The 16,693-nt window shown below is 43.0% G+C and overlaps 1 protein-coding gene across 3 annotated transcripts in view; it reads right to left on the bottom strand.

Annotated features, from left to right (window-relative positions):
• Positions 1-16,042, bottom strand: part of LOC121554181 (high-affinity lysophosphatidic acid receptor-like) — a 36,037-nt gene extending 19,995 nt beyond the window's left edge. For all 3 annotated transcript variants that reach the window (XR_005997651.1, XM_041867662.1, XM_041867670.1), the window contains exon 1: positions 15,892-16,042. The gene's annotated coding sequence lies outside the window, so the exon portion shown is untranslated. The remainder of the gene's footprint in view (positions 1-15,891) is intronic.
• Positions 16,043-16,693: the final 651 nt, after the last annotated feature.

The raw sequence follows: 16,693 nt of genomic DNA, 5'->3' as shown, positions 1-16,693 counted from the left end.
AGAGGGGCTGTTGTGGCCCACATACACACCCGTTCTCAGGGATGTCTAACTCTAGAAATCCCTTTGGTCTCCACTGAGTTAAGTAAATCAGCTTTTAGTTTTCTTGCACCTTATTTGTGGAACAATCTTCAAAATGTTCTTAAACTTGATATTCTGGTGCCTCTAGGGCAATTCAGAAAGATGATTGGGGAACTTATTACTGATGAATGTGTTGTTTTTTATGACCGTGTTTTTCTTTCTGCTTGCATTTTGTATTGATATTGATGTGTGTATTTTCTGTAATTTATGAAATTCAGGGCTCATCTGTAAAAGAGACCTTGGTCTCAGTATGACTCACTGGTAAAATAAATGTTTAATTCAATCATTTAAATAAAATATCAAACCATCACTTGAATACTTACAAGTCTATTTCCTCCAGTGTCAGAGTGAAACGACTCTCTGGTATAAATACATGTGACAGGAATGAGAAGAGCCCGTTCTGAAGAAACATAGCTATGCTGCTACCAGGCTGCCCTCCCCCATTTCACCATCCCTCCATCTCTTGTTAGATGAAATCCACCCACTGCTAAAGACCGGCACGTGGCCCAATGGAGAGAATAAATAAGGCAATATAACAGAGAGATGAAAGAGAGAAGGAAAGACGGAGAGAGAGAGAGAGAGAGAGCGAGGGGGGGGGAGAGACGGCAGTGCATTCTCACAGTTGATTACGCGCCTCAAGAGCACTTAAACTGTTCCGAAATGAAAAGATGGTACTTTAGATATTTTTACAGTATTTAGCCTTTATTTATACAGGAAATCCCACTTGAGACCAGGGTCTCTTGTTCAATGGTGCACTGTGTTACAGCAATCAACAATCCAAACAGCTTAAACAGATAAAATTACATGCAGAGCAGAAATTATATGAAGTGTAAAATGTATTAGATTTTAAGTCTTAAAGTGACCTAATCAAATCAAATCAAATCAAGCTTTACTTATACAGCAAATTTCAGACATGGAATGCAACACAATGTGCTTTACAGGAAAAAACGAATAAAAACTATTAAAATAAAAACTGAAATATTTACTACACAACAAACATAAGAGGATAAAAAACAAAAGAATAACAATAAAAACTGAATGACTAAAAAGCACCTTAAGGAAAAAGCAAAGCTAAAAAGGTGTGTTTTAAGATCTCTTTTTAAAAAATCACAGTTTCGGCCCCCCTCAGGTTCTGTGGCAGGCTATTCCAGAGGGTGGGGGCATAGTAACTAAAGGCTGCCTCTCCATGCCTCTTAGTCCTAGGGTTTGGGATAGTTAAAAGGCCAGTCCCTAACTTAAAAGCATATCTGATATGTATTGGGGTGCACAATCGTGGATTGATTTAAAAAAACAATAGAATAACCTTTAAATTAATTCTAAAACTCACAGGCAGCCAGTGCAGAGACCTGAAAACCGGTGTAATGTGTGCTCTCCGTCTGGTCTTGGTCAGTACCCGTGCTGCAGCATTCTGTATGTTTTACAGTTGACCAATGGCTTTCTTGGGTAGACCAGACAGGAGAGCATTACAGTAGTCAAGTGAGCCGACGTAATAAAAGCATGGATGAGTCTCTCTTGTCTTGATTTAGCTGGAGGAAGTTATAAGCCATCAAACTATTTAAATCACAAATACAGTCTAATAATTTATCTGTGGCGCTAAAATCCTCTGGTGACACAGAAATGTAAAGTTGCATAGCAGTGAAAATCAATGCTGTGCTTTCTGATAATGCAGCCAAGTACCGGACCCAAAATCGAACCTTGTGGAACGCCATATGTGATATGTATTTTCTCTGAGTTACTGTGCATTCGGAAAGTATTCAGAACCCTTCACTTTTTCCACATTTTGTTATGTTACAGCCTTATTCTAAAATGGATTAAATAAAACATTTTCCTCATCAATCTACACACAATACCCCATAATGACAAAGTCAAACAACGTTTTTAGAAATTTTTGCAAATGTATTACAATTAAAAAACAGAAATGCCTTATTTACATAAGTATTCAGACCCTTTGCTATGAGACTCAAAATTGAGCTCAGGGGCATCCTGTATCCATTGATCATCCTTGAGATGTCTCTACAGCTTGATTGGAGTCCACCTGTGGTAAATTCAATTGATTGGACATGATTTGGGAAGGCACACACTTGTTTATATAAGGTCCCACAGTTGAGCATTTCAGAGCAAAAACCAAGCCGTGAGGTCGAAGGAATTGTCCGTAGAGCTCCGAGACTGGATTGGGAGAATGGTACCAAAAAATTTCTGCAGCATCGAAGTTCCCCAAGAACACAATGGCCTCCATCATTCTTAAATGGAAGAAGGTTGGAACCACCAAGACTCTTCCTAGAGCTGGACGCCCGGCCAAACTGAGCAATCGGGGGAGAAAGGCCTTGGAGAAGGGCCTTGGTCAGGGAGGTGACCAAGAACCTGATGGTCACTCTGACAGAGCTCCAGAGTTCCTCTGTGGAGATGGGAGAACCTTCCAGAAGGACAACCATCTCTGCAGCACTCCACCAATCAGGCCTTTATGGTAGAGTGGCCAGACAGAAGCCACTCCTCAGTAAAAGCCACATGACAACTCACTTGGAGTTTGCCAAAAAGCACCTAAAGGACTCTCAGACCATGAGAAACAAGCATCACGTCTGGAGCAAACCAGGCACCGCTCATGACCTGGCCAACACCATCCCTACGGTGAAGCATGGTGGTGGCAGTATCATGCTGTGGGGATGTGTTTCAGCAGCAGGGACTGGGAGACTAGTCAGGATCGAGGGAAAGATGAACGGAGCAAAGTACAGAGATATCCTTGATGAAAACCTGCTCCAGAGCGCTTAGGACCTCAGTCTGGGGTGAAGGTTCCCCTTCCAACAGGACAATGACCGTAAGCACACAGGCAAGACAACGCAGGAGTGGCTTCGGGACATGTCTCTGAATGTCCTTGAGTGGCCCAGCCAGAGCCCAGACTTGAACCCGATCTAACATCTCTGGAGAGACCTAAAAATCGCTGTGCAGTGACGCTCCCCATCCAACCTGACAGAGCTTGAGAGGATCTGCAGAGAAGAATGGGTTAAACTCCCCAAATACAGGTGTGCCAAGCTTGTAGCATCATACCCAAGAAACCTGAGGCTGTAATCGCTGCCAATTGTGCTTCAACAAAGTACTGAGTAAAAGGTCGGAATACTTACTGTATGTAAATGTGATATTTCCGGTTTTTATTTGTAATATAATTTCCCCAAAAAATTTGTGGAGTTTGCCAAAACTCCGCTTGGAGTTTGCCAAAAGGCACCTAAAGACTCTCAGACCATGAGAAACAAGATTCTCTGGTCTGATGAAACCAAGATTGAACTCTTTGGCCTGAATGCCAAGCGTCAAGAGGGTGAGTCGTCGGGTAAGGTTGTGTCTCTCTCTGGCGGGAGGTAAGCTTGGCTTATATGGCTTATATGGTGTCGAGTAAAGCTTACACCATGTATTTAGATTGTAGTTAGGTATTGTAGGTAGTTATCGTAGGTTATTGTAGGTAATTATTGTAGGTAAGTATTGTATTCGCCTGAGCCCGGTGAAGCACGAGGCTAGCCAACCCACTACCTGGACTAGCTAGCGGGTAGCTACTGGTAACTATTAGCAACTGCGGATAGTTGTTTCACGCTTGAGAGTACCTGTAATTATGCCAGCTAGCTGCCTACCATTCAGCTGTTTTTCTAACCTCATTGTCTGAAGCGTTGGCGTTAGGTAGTTAGTAGCTACTGTGCTCGAAATGTAGCTAGCTTGTTGCTACCTGGATAGCTAACTAAACAATAGCTGGAACGACCTAGCGAACAGACGCAAACTGGCTGAGTCGATTCAGTGGCTAGCTTTGCACTTGGCTGGTTAACAGTAGCTGCTAGGGGTAAGTTATAACCTACATTTGTGTTTTGTTTTTACATACTGGTAACCAGAGTCGTTCAAGGGAATTCGGGACATAGGTGACTAGTTAACGTTAGCTTGGCTCTCTCTGTGTGTTTGTGCCGTGGGAGGAGTTTTTTTTTCGTTGGCAGAGAGCAATGGCTAGCTAGTATGCTAACTATTCTAGCTAACTAACTGGCTGAATAAGTTTACGACGGACTCGGTCAAGCTGTCGGGACTAACCCAGAACTTTACACAACGTTAGACACGGACACTAATGATCTGCTTGGCGTGTTGACACACCGGTGGTTTATTGTGGCCGAGTATTGGTGCTAAACCGTGTTGTTGGAGGCTGGCATGCTAATTGGCTGTGGAGTCATAGGATTCGGTGCCCTTGACGGTTTTCACGGAAGAATACTGTACCAAGTTAGCTAGCTGAATAAACTAAGTTAGTCTATTCCTAGAAAACATTGAACCGCTGTAGTTTACAACAATTATAGTTTCTGAGGTGGAAGTTGGGAGAGTTATATTTGAGTGTTTCAGTGAAACGTAAGTGAGGGAGGCCCCGCTCTATCGCTTTCCCAGATGTTTAATTCATTTCATTCCGATCTCCTTTGCATTATTGTAGCCATTTTCTGTAGCCTGTCAACTATGTGTCTGTCTATCCCTGTCCTCTCCTCTCTGCACAGGCCATACAAACGCCTCACACCGTGTGGCTGCTGCCACTCTAACCTGATGGTCCCTGCACGCACGACCCACGTGGAGTTCCAGGTCTCCGGCAGCCTCTGGAACTGCCGTTCTGCGGCCAACAAGGCAGAGTTCATCTCAGCCTATGCTACCCTCCAGTCCCTCGACTTCTTGGCGCTGACGGAAACATGGATTACCACAGAAAACACTGCTACTCCTACTGCTCTCTCCTCGTCTGACCATGTGTTCTCGCATACCCCGAGAGCATCTGGTCAGCGGGGTGGTAGCACAGGAATCCTCATCTCTCCCAAGTGGACATTCTCTCTTTCTCCCCTGACCCATCTGTCTATCTCCTCATTTGAATTCCATGCTGTCACAGTCACTAGCCCATTCAAGCTTAACATCCTTATCATTTATCGCCCTCCAGGTTCCCTTGGAGAGTTCATCAATGAGCTTGACGGCTTGATAAGTTCCTTTCCTGAGGATGGCTCACCCCTCACAGTTCTGGGTGACTTTAACCTCCCTACGTCTACCATTGACTCATTTCTATCTCCCTCTTTCTTTCCACTCCTCTCCTCTTTTGACCTCACCCTCTCACCGTCCCCCCCTACTCACAAGGCAGGCAATACGCTTGACCTCATCTTTACTAGATGCTGTTCTTCTACTAATCTCACTGCAACTCCCCTCCATGTCTCCGACCACTACTTTGTATCCTTTTCTCTCTTGCTCTCCTCCAACACTACTCTGCCCCTACTCAGATGGTAATGCGCCGTCGCAACCTTCGCTCTCTCTCTCCCGCTACTCTCTCCTCTTCCATCCTATCATCTCTTCCCTCTGCTCAATCCTTCTCCCTCCAATCTCCTGATTCTGCCTCCTCAACCCTCCTCTCGTCCCTTTCTGCATCCTTTGACTCTCTATGTCCCCTATCCTCCCGGCAGGCTCGGTCCTCCCCTCCAGCTCCGTGGCTTGATGACTCATTGCGAGCTCACAGAACAGGGCTCCGGGCAGCCGAGCGGAAATGGAGGAAAACTAGACTCCCTGCGGACCTGGCATCTTTTCACTCCATCCTCTCTACATTTTCTTCATCTGTTTCTGCTGCTAAAGCCACTTTCTACCACTCTAAATTCCAAGCATCTGCCTCTAACCCTAGGAAGCTCTTTGCCACCTTCTCCTCCCTGCTGAATCCTCCCTCCCCCCTCTGTGGATGACTCCGTCAACCATTTTGAAAAGAAGGATGACGACATCCGATCCTCGTTTGTTAAGTCAAATGACACTGCTGGTCCTGCTCACACTGCCCTACCCTATGCTTTGACTTCTTTCTCCCCTCTCTCTCCAGATAAAATCTTGCGACTTGTGACGGCCGGCCGCCCAACAACCTGGCCGCTTGACCCTATCCCCTCCTCTCTTCTCCAGACCATCCCCGGTGACCTTCTCCCTTACCTCACCTCGCTCATCAACTCATCCTTGACCGCTGGCTATGTCCCTTCAAGAGAGCGAGAGTTGCACCCCTTCTCAAAAAAACAACACTCGATCCCTCTGATGTCAACAACTACAGACCAGTATCCCTTCTTTCTTTTCTCTCCAAAACTCTTGAGCGTGCCGTCTTTAGCCAACTCTCTTGCTATCTCTCTCAGAATGACCTTCTTGATCCAAACCAGTCAGGTTTCAAGACTGGTCATTCAACTGAGACTGCTCTTCTCTGTGTCACGGAGGCTCTCCGCACTGCTAAAGCTAACTCTCTCTCCCCTGCTCTTGTCCTTCTAGACCTGTCTGCTGCCTTTGATACTGTGAACCATCAGATCCTCCTCTCCACCCTCTCCGAGCTGGGCATCTCCGGCGCGGCTCACTCTTGGATTGCGTCCTACCTGACCGGTCGCTCCTACCAAGTGGCATGGCGAGAAGCTGTCTCCGCACCACGTGCTCTCACCACTGGTGTCCCCCATGGCTCAGTTCTAGGCCCTCTCCTATTCTCGCTATACACCAAGTCACTTGGCTCTGTCATATCCTCACATGGCCTCTCCTATCATTGCTACGCAGACGACACACAACTAATCTTCTCCTTTCCCCCTTCTGATAACTAGGTGGCGAATCGCATCTCTGCATGTCTGCAGACATATCAGTGTGGATGACGGATCACCACCTCAAGCTGAACCTTGGCAAGACGGAGCTGCTCTTCCTCCCGGGGAAGGACTGCCCGTTCCATGATCTCGCCATCACGGTTGACAACTCCGTTGTGTCCTCCTCCCAGAGTGCGAAGAGCCTTGGCGTGACCCTGGACAACACCCTGTCGTTCTCCGCTAACATCAAGGCGGTGACCCGATCCTGTAGGTTCATGCTCTACAACATTCGGAGAGTACGACCCTGCCTTACACAGGAAGCGGCACAGGTACTTATCTCTGAAATATGCCACAAACTCATCACATTTAGATGTGGAGGAAAGTTCACATAGGTTTGCGGGGGTAGGATTTATCAGGCCATCAATGGTCGAGAAGAGCACTCTCAAATTATTCTAGTTATTGGTGATCAAGTTAGAAAAATTTTGCCTGTCTGGCATTTCTAATTGCCTTGTTATATATGCCAAGTTTCTCACTCAGAATATCATAATGGACCTGTAACTTTGACTTTCTCCACTTCCGTTCTGCCTTTCTGCCATTTCTCTTTAATTTATTAGTTTCCTCACTCATCCAAGGGGCTCTCCGTTTGGATGTGGCCTTTTTCAACTTTACTGGAGCTATGGCATCAATGGTTGCCCTTAATTTGCTATTAAAGTTATCAACTAAATCATCACAAGAGGAAAGTGACCTAATGAAACTAGGATGTCCAGCTCTAATATACCCTTACGGAAAAACCACATGAATTTCACGTGATCACATGTGATCTCATGTGAAGTTAATGTGATAACATGTAACATGTAAAAGCAACATGTAATAACATGAAACTACACATTTGAGCACATGTGAAAACATGATCTCATGTGAAATAAATGTGACAACATGGGGATGCAAAATTTCAACATGTGATACGATGATACTACACCTGACAACATTTGAACGTTTTTCACACTTAAAACATGCAATTCCACATGTGAGAGTTAGATTTTCACATGTGAACATTTTTCACATGTGAAACTGCAAATTTCACATGTGTGGTGAAAACATGTTAACATGTTTAATTCATGTGACTTTTTATACACATGAACATATGGTTTAATATGTGAACAACTGACCTCACGTCATTTCAGCTACATATGAAAACATCTATTTCACATGTGAAAATATTATATGAAACATTTCGCATGTGTTTGTTTGTAAAGGATGTAATAAAATGGTATGGAGGTTTTAAGGTAAGTGGTACGCTGTTCAGCTAAAATAGTGTAAACATCTTTAATCAATATGATTACATTTGACATGATCACTTCGTGCTGACTTTTCAAAATGACCCCACCTGGGATTCGATATTACAACCTCTGGATTTGTTGTGGTACGCTGATCTTTCTGATGCACCAAAAAGTCTCTAGCATTCTCAGAAGTACCCTAAATATTCATTACCTATAATATATGTCTTAGCAAAAGAGTGCTATCTGCATTACTATTTGAGTTATCAGTTAATCAGACTATTCTCTCATTGATTTAACTTACTTATTTCAGCAATTTGAGTGTTTTCTGTATAGTTGTCTAATGTTGGTGGGGAATATTATTCTGTTTTAATGTTACTCCTGAATCACTATGATAAATATAATAGTTTTTCTTTAGTTTATTTTTAAGAAAGCTGAGATTTACTTTGAAGTCCAATCAAATCAGTTATTGACACAGACATGGTGGCATAACAGGAAAATCGGAATGCTGTCAACCAAGAGTTTGTGAATTCAAATCCCAGGTGAGGACTTGTTGAATAATAATTACTGTATAAATAAACATACACAATGTAATCATGTATGTCAAAGTGTGTCAAATATGTAAGTTAAAAACACTGAGACGATGTTCCTGGGACATCCTAATGACAAAGAAATGTTTGCAGGTGAAATATCATCATGTGTTCCAAAACCACATGGTTTCACATTTTATTTTATTAGGATCCCCATTAGCCGATTCCAATGGCGACAGCTAGTCTTACTGGGGTCCGACACATAACGAAAAATACATTACAGACAAAATACTTTACAATTGACATACAGTGGGGAAAAAAAGTATTTAGTCAGCCACCAATTGTGCAAGTTCTCCCACTTAAAAAGATGAGAGAGGCCTGTAATTTTCATCATAGGTACACGTCAACTATGACAGACAAAATGAGAAAAAAATATCCAGAAAATCACATTGTAGGATTTTTAATGAATTTATTTGCAAATTATGGTGGAAAATAAGTATTTGGTCAATAACAAAAGTTTCTCAATACTTTGTTATATACCCTTTGTTGGCAATGACACAGGTCAAACGTTTTCTGTAAGTCTTCACAAGGTTTTCACACACTGTTGCTGGTATTTTGGCCCATTCCTCCATGCAGATCTCCTCTAGAGCAGTGATGTTTTGGGGCTGTCGCTGGGCAACACGGACTTTCAACTCCCTCCAAAGATTTTCTATGGGGTTGAGATCTGGAGACTGGCTAGGCCACTCCAGGACCTTGAAATGCTTCTTACGAGGCCACTCCTTCGTTGCCCGGGCGGTGTGTTTGGGATCATTGTCATGCTGAAAGACCCAGCCACGTTTCATCTTCAATGCCCTTGCTGATGGAAGGAGGTTTTCACTCAAAATCTCACGATACATGGCCCCATTCATTCTTTCCTTTACACGGATCAGTCGTCCTGGTCCCTTTGCAGAAAAACAGCCCCAAAGCATGATGTTTCCACCCCCATGCTTCACAGTAGGTATGGTGTTCTTTGGATGCAACTCAGCATTCTTTGTCCTCCAAACACGTCGAGTTGAGTTTTTACCAAAAAGTTCTATTTTGGTTTCATCTGACCATATGACATTCTCCCAATCGTCTTCTGGATCATCCAAATGCACTCTAGCAAACTTCAGACGGGTCTGGACATGTACTGGCTTAAGCAGGGGGACACGTCTGGCACTGCAGGATTTGAGTCCCTGGTGGCGTAGTGTGTTACTGATGGTAGGCTTTGTTACTTTGGTCCCAGCTCTCTGCAGGTCATTCACTAGGTCCCCCCGTGTGGTTCTGGGATTTTTGCTCACCGTTCTTGTGATCATTTTGACCCCACAGGGTGAGATCTTGCGTGGAGCCCCAGATCGAGGGAGATTATCAGTGGTCTTGTATGTCTTCCATTTCCTAATAATTGCTCCCACAGTTGATTTCTTCAAACCAAGCTGCTTACCTATTGCAGATTCAGTCTTCCCAGCCTGGTGCAGGTCTACAATTTTGTTTCTGGTGTCCTTTGACAGCTCTTTGGTCTTGGCCATAGTGGAGTTTGGAGTGTGACTGTTTGAGGTTGTGGACAGGTGTCTTTTATACTGATAACAAGTTCAAACAGGTGCCATTAATACCGGTAACGAGTGGAGGACAGAGGAGCCTCTTAAAGAAGAAGTTACAGGTCTGTGAGAGCCAGAAATCTTGCTTGTTTGTAGGTGACCAAATACTTTTTTTTTTTCTCATTTTGTCTGTCATAGTTGACGTGTACCTATGATGAAAATTACAGGCCTCTCTCATCTTTTTAAGTGGGAGAACTTGCACAATTGGTGGCTGACTAAATACTTTTTTTCCCCACTGTACATTTTAAAACATTAACATGTAGTGTGTGTGTGCATCTATCAGGTACACATACATGTCAGTACATACACAAGTAGGTCACATTGGGGATAGGCGTTGTGCCGTGAGGTGAGTTCCATGCAATCATGGCTCTGTATAATACAGTACATTTCCTTGAATTTGTTCTGGACATGGGGACTCTGAAAAAAACCCTGGTGGCATGTCTGGTGGGGTAATTGTGTGTGTCAGTGCTGTGTGTAAGTTGACTATGCAAACAATTGGGAATTTCCAACATATTAATGTTTCTTATAAAAACAAGAAGTGATGCAGTTAGTCTTTCCTCAACTCTTAGCCAAGAGAGACTGGCATGCATGGTATTGATATTAGCCATTTGATTACAATGAAGGGCAAAGCATGCCGCTCTGTTCTTGGCCAGCTGCAGCTTAACTAGATCCTTCTTTGCAGCACTTGACTATTTGACTGGACAATAATCAAGATAAGATCAAACTAGAGCCTACAGGACTTGCTTTATGGAGTGTGGTGTCAAAAAAGCATAGCATCTCTTTATCACGGACAGACCTCTCCCCATCTTTACAACCATTTAATCTATATGTTTTGACCATGACAGTTTACAATCTAAGGTAACATCAAGTAATGTAGTCTCCTCAACTTGTTCAACAGCCACACCATTCATTACCAGATTCAGCTGAGGCATGGAACTTAGGCAATGATTTGTACTGAATACAATGCTCTTAGTTTTAGAGATGTTCAGGACCAGTTTTTTACTGGCCACCCATTCCAAAACTGACTGCAACTCTTTGTTAAGGGTTTCATTGACTTCATTAGCTGTGGTTCCTGACGCATATAGGATTGAATCATCAGCATATATGGACACACAGGCATTAAACATTTTACATTTTATAAAACGTGGACATTTCAAATGTGAAAGCATGTTGTTTTTCCTTAAGGGTATGCATACTTCTTTCTTTCTTTCTTTCTTTCTTTCTTTCTTTCTTTCTTTCTTTCTTTCTTTCTTTCTTTCTTTCTTTCTTTCTTTCTTTCCTTTCTTGGAGTAATCACTGATATAAAAATGTGTGGATGGGTGAAAGCTATCTAATGGAACCCTTGCTTTCATCAATCCACTTGTGTTAGATCAGTGATTACTTTGAGGAAAGGAGGAAGGAATGATGGATTTAAAGGACAGTTTAACTATATGTGCAGTTCATTTCTGCCAGTGTATTCAACAAGGGGCCTGGATTGGCACTGAGTATGACCAGGAGGATGTCAATGTAAATAGTCTGGGTGGCGATTTGATTAATTGTTCAGCAGTCTTATGGCTTGGGGGTAGAAGCTGTTAAGGAGCCTTTTAAACCTAGACGACGCTCTGGTACCGCTTGCCGTGTGGTAGCAGAGAGAACAGTCTATTACTTAGGTGACTGGAGTCTTTGACAATTTTGAATACTGTTTGGTGTACTTTTGCCACTTCAATGCACTCTATCCAATGAAAATGCAGATTACAATTCAGACAACACAAAGAGAACAGCCCTCTTCTTCATCAGGGCTAAAAACACAGAGCCTAACGTTAGCTAGAAAGCTAGCTAGCTACCTGCTAGGAGGACATCATGTCATTGGAGGAGTGGGTGAGTGACTGACTTTTTCCCCTCATATAATTTTTTGGTGGCTACACAGGTAGAGATATGTGTCATTTGGTTAGCTACCAAGAAATGTGAATCGCTTTGCTAGCTACCTATGCTGAACAACTGTTATCCAGTTAGCATATCTCTTGCGTTCGCAAATTCAATCTGGCTAGCTATCTACTCCGATTTCAGAGCACTCTTGTCCGAGTGTGCCAGACAGCAGAATAACTGATGAATTTACAGACGTGTAAGACCTGCTGAATATGACCAGTGTCAGTAAAATTAAGCAAAAAAAGTAATAGTTAGTCACGAACGCTCTATATAACATATAAACAGCCTAACCAGCTCTGCTAGGGTGAGTAAAATGGTCAGTGAGGTGTTTTCTAATTTGTACTGGAAGTAGCTAGCTAGCAAGCTAGCCAACTTTAGCCAGTTAGCTTGTGTGCTTGGTTGGGACAACGCATGCATTGGCAGGCAAGCTGCAGAAGGATGAGCAGGATTTTCCCCATTGTTTATTAGTGCAATTTTGACGGCCAACTAGCTGAAAAAGTTTGAGAGGGTTTATATAATGGTCCTTCGTTAGATTTTAGCTCATCTTGCTCTGACTAGCATTAGTTGTTGATGTTGTTGTTGTTGATTGCATATAGGGAAAGATAGCCTATCTTTTTATGGTTGTTTGATCAATAGTACTGTAAAGTTCCAAATGTAAGAGGACTCCGGTGGTATTTGGCTACATATTTGCAGAAATCCATTCAGGTGTATTTTGTGGCTTTTGCTGAATGCGTTCTAATGATCTAAAGTCGCTCTGTTGCAACTACCTGCAAACACACAGTCCAGTTCAAAGTGGATGATGGCAAGCCCGTGTGGCAAATGGCTTGTTTGCATATAGGCCTACTGTACCTCTGATTGACTACGGCGCACCGGTCTGTGTAGACTCCGGTCCTGGACGAGACAGATGTTTTATTAGGTTTTACTTACTGCAATGCCTATTAATTGTCCAAACACTCGCTTGTCAGAAAAGGGGGAAAAAAGTGTCATATTCTTCCTGGATGTGTACAGTGCTTTCGGAAAGTATTCATACCCCTTGACTTTTCCACATTTTATTACGTTACAGCCTTATTCTAAAATGGATTCAATATTTTTTTCCCTCATCAATCTACACACAATACGCCATAATGACAAAGCGAAAACAGGTTTTTAGAAATTTGGGCAAGTATATTACAAATACAAAACAGAAATCACTTATTTACATACGTATTCAGACCCTTTGCTATGAGACTCGAAATTGACTTCAGGTGCATCCTGTTTCCATTGGTCATCCTTGAGATGTTTCTACAACTTGATTGGAGTCCACCTGTGGTAAATTCAATTGATTGGACGTGATTTGGAAAGGCACACACCTGTCTATATAAGGTCCCACAGTTGAGCATTTCAGAGCAAAAACCAAGCCGTGAGGTCGAAGGAATTGTCCGTAGAGCTCCGAGACTGGATTGGGAGAATGGTACCAAAAAATGTCTGCAGCATCGAAGTTCCCCAAGAACACAATGGCCTCCATCATTCTTAAATGGAAGAAGGTTGGAACCACCAAGACTCTTCCTAGAGCTGGCCGCCCGGCCAAACTGAGCAATCGGGGGATAAGGAATTTGGTCAGGGAGGTGACCAAGAACCCGATGGTCACTCTGACAGACCTCCAGAGTTCCTCTGTAGAGATGAGAGAACCTTCCAGAAGGACAACCATCTCTGCAGCACTCCACCAATCAGGCATTTATGGTAGAGTGACCAGACGGAAGCCACTCCTCAGTAAAAGGCATATGACAGCCCGCTTGGAGTTTGCCAAAAGGCACCTAAAGACTCTCAGACCATGAGAAACAAGATTCTCTGGTCTGATGAAACCAAGATTGAACTCTTTGGCCTGAATGCCAAGCGTCACGTCTGGAGGAAACCTGGCACCATCCCTACGGTGAAGCATGGTGGTGGCAGCATCATGCTGTCAGGATGATTTTCAGAGGCAGGGACTGGGAGACTAGTCAGGATCAAGGGAAAGATTAACAGAGCAAGGTACAGAGAGATCCTTGATGAAAACCTGCTCCAGAGCGCTCAGGACCTCAGACTGGGGCGAAGGTTCACCTTCCAACAGGACAGCGACCGTAAGCACACAGACAAGACAACGCAGGACTGGCTTCGGGACAAGTCTCTGAATGTCCTTGAGTGGCCCAGCCAGAGCCTGGACTTGAACTCGATCAAACATCTTTGGAGAGACCTGAAAATAGCTGTGCTGAAACGCTCCCAATCCAACCTGACAGAGCTTGAGAGGATCTGCAGAGAAGAATGGGACAAACTCCCCAAATACAGGTGTGCCAAGCTTATAGCGTCATACCCAAGAAGACTCGAGGCAGTAATCGCTGCCAAAGGTGCTTCAACAAAATACTGAGTAAAGGGTCTGAATACCTACGTAAATGTCATATTTCAGGGTTGTTTTTGTAAAATAAATTTGCACACATTTATAAAAACCTGTTTTTGCTTTGTCAATATGGGGTATTGTGTGTAGATTGATGAGGGAAAAAAACAATTTAATCAAATTTTGTCACGCCCTGGCTCTGGGACTCTGTTATGTTGAGCCAGGGTGTGTAGTTTCTATGTGTTTGTGTTCTAGGTTCTTTATCTAGCTCATGTGTTTCTGTGTTGGTCGGGGTGGTTCTCAATCAGAGGCAACGAGTGTCAGCTGTTGCTTGTTGTCTCTGATTGGGAACCATACTTAGGCAGCCTGTTTTCCACAGTGTATTGTGGTATCTTGTTCCGTGTTGGTTTTGTGTTGTAAACCAAGGACTTCACGTATCGTTTTGTTGTTTTGTTCGTGTGGGTGAATATAAATAAAAGTATGTTCGCATATCACGCTGCGCCTTGGTCCACTGTGTTTGACGAGCGTGACAATTTTAGAATAAGGCTGTAATGTAAAAATTTTTGGAAAAAGTCAAGGGGTCTTGAATACTTTCTGAATGCACTGTATATGAACAGATTTTAATAAGATTTGATGTTTCTAAAATGCTGTCAGTTCCACATTAAGGAGGCTGTGTGTGTGTGTGTGCATGTGTGTGTGTGTGTGTGTGTCAGAGAGAGAGAGAGAGAGAGAGAGAGAGCATGTCTGAAAAACAGTCCAGTTACGTGCAATTGCTTGACTGAATAACTAATTATTGATGCAACCTTTGTTTCATCCTTTGTGTTGTGCAAACTTCTCACTATGGCCATTCACCAGAGAAGAGCATATCCAAAAGAAGATATCCTGTCAGACATGTTGTAAGAGCCGAGACAGACCTGAACGGAAGGTTCTGGTTCTTTTCTTAGAAAAAAAGGTTCTGGATTGAACCAAAAAGGGTTATATGCTTGCTTCATATATGGCACCCCTTAAGGTTCTATATAGAACCGAAATTGGTTCCATATAGAACCCTATATGGAACCCAAGGATTCTATATAGAACCACTTTTGGTTCAGTGAAGAAGAACCAATGGGGTTCTGATCTTTGATCAGAACCAACCCTACAAAAGGGGTCTATATAGAACCTTTAGGGATGCCATATATGAAGCAAGCAATAGAACCATTATATCCAGAACCGTTTTTTCTAAGAGTGTATGCTATATGTTCACCTCCCCATAACCATATTAAGGTATCTAGTCAAATGCATTCTGATCGAGATTTCATATTTAAACACCATGCTATCATATGCAAACCCATGCTTTCTCCATCATTACAATTCTGAATACCTTTATAGCGCATTAAAGATTAATTTATTCAGTCAAGCAATTGACTATTTCGACCGCATTCAGTCTTATGTAACTGACTGTTTTGTCATACATTTCGCAAAATAAAAGCTACACCATAATCATCGTTCCTCTCTGTTCTCAGCAAGTAAAGTAGCACAATGAGCATGGTTTCGAGCGCCTTAATTATATAACCTAGAAATGGTGCAAAATTACTGATGAAATACCTTTAATCACTGCGAGTCACAATGCCCTTGATGATGAGTCTGAGGTGGCTTGTTCAGTTGTCCTATGCCTGTCATCAATAGAAGACGTATAGGAAGACACAGCGTCCACGGAAGACACCCATTCCCTCGACTCCTTCCATTCAGAATCCACTCCAAGCCCCTTTGCTTTTCGCAATCAGTAATCAAAACATGTGCAGTCGCCTGCTGACGCGCGAAGCGCGGAGCGAGCCGCTGGTTTCAAGGTGTTGCGTTGAAGAGGAACATCGATTTGCAGAATATAATTATTCATTTAGCTAGCAAGCACACCATATATTGAAAAAACGTATGGACGACATATTCGAAACATGGTACCAACGATGCAAACAAGAAATTCCAAAGCAGATAATCTATCTTAAAAATACCCTCATTTGCTAACCGAGACTAAATAAAGTGAGAATGAAACAGATCTCCCCACATGTCAACAGCTCTACCTGGACAACAGACATGTCAAAAGACATAGGCCATTTGGAAATGCAACTAAATTGGAACTACACACACTTTGTTAATCCCCTCTACAGTCTAATTAAATGTATTCAAGAACACTATAGCCTACATGAGATCAATAATATTCTTTAGACATGCCTACCTACTTAGGGTACCATGTGTAGAACATGTTCATATATTTTTCACTTGAGATTTGTACCCTGTGTCACACACAAACACACGCACAGGAAGACATACAGTACCGTGAAATTCTCAGGCAGATCTGCAGGCAGACAGGTGGATCCGGGGAGGATGGGAGGAGAGGAGAGAACAGGAATCA

This window comes from Coregonus clupeaformis, chromosome 23 (genome assembly GCF_020615455.1).
Source record: "Coregonus clupeaformis isolate EN_2021a chromosome 23, ASM2061545v1, whole genome shotgun sequence".
In the NCBI taxonomy this organism is placed as follows: Eukaryota; Metazoa; Chordata; class Actinopteri; order Salmoniformes; family Salmonidae; genus Coregonus; species Coregonus clupeaformis.
This window is presented reverse-complemented; position numbering and strand designations above follow the sequence as displayed.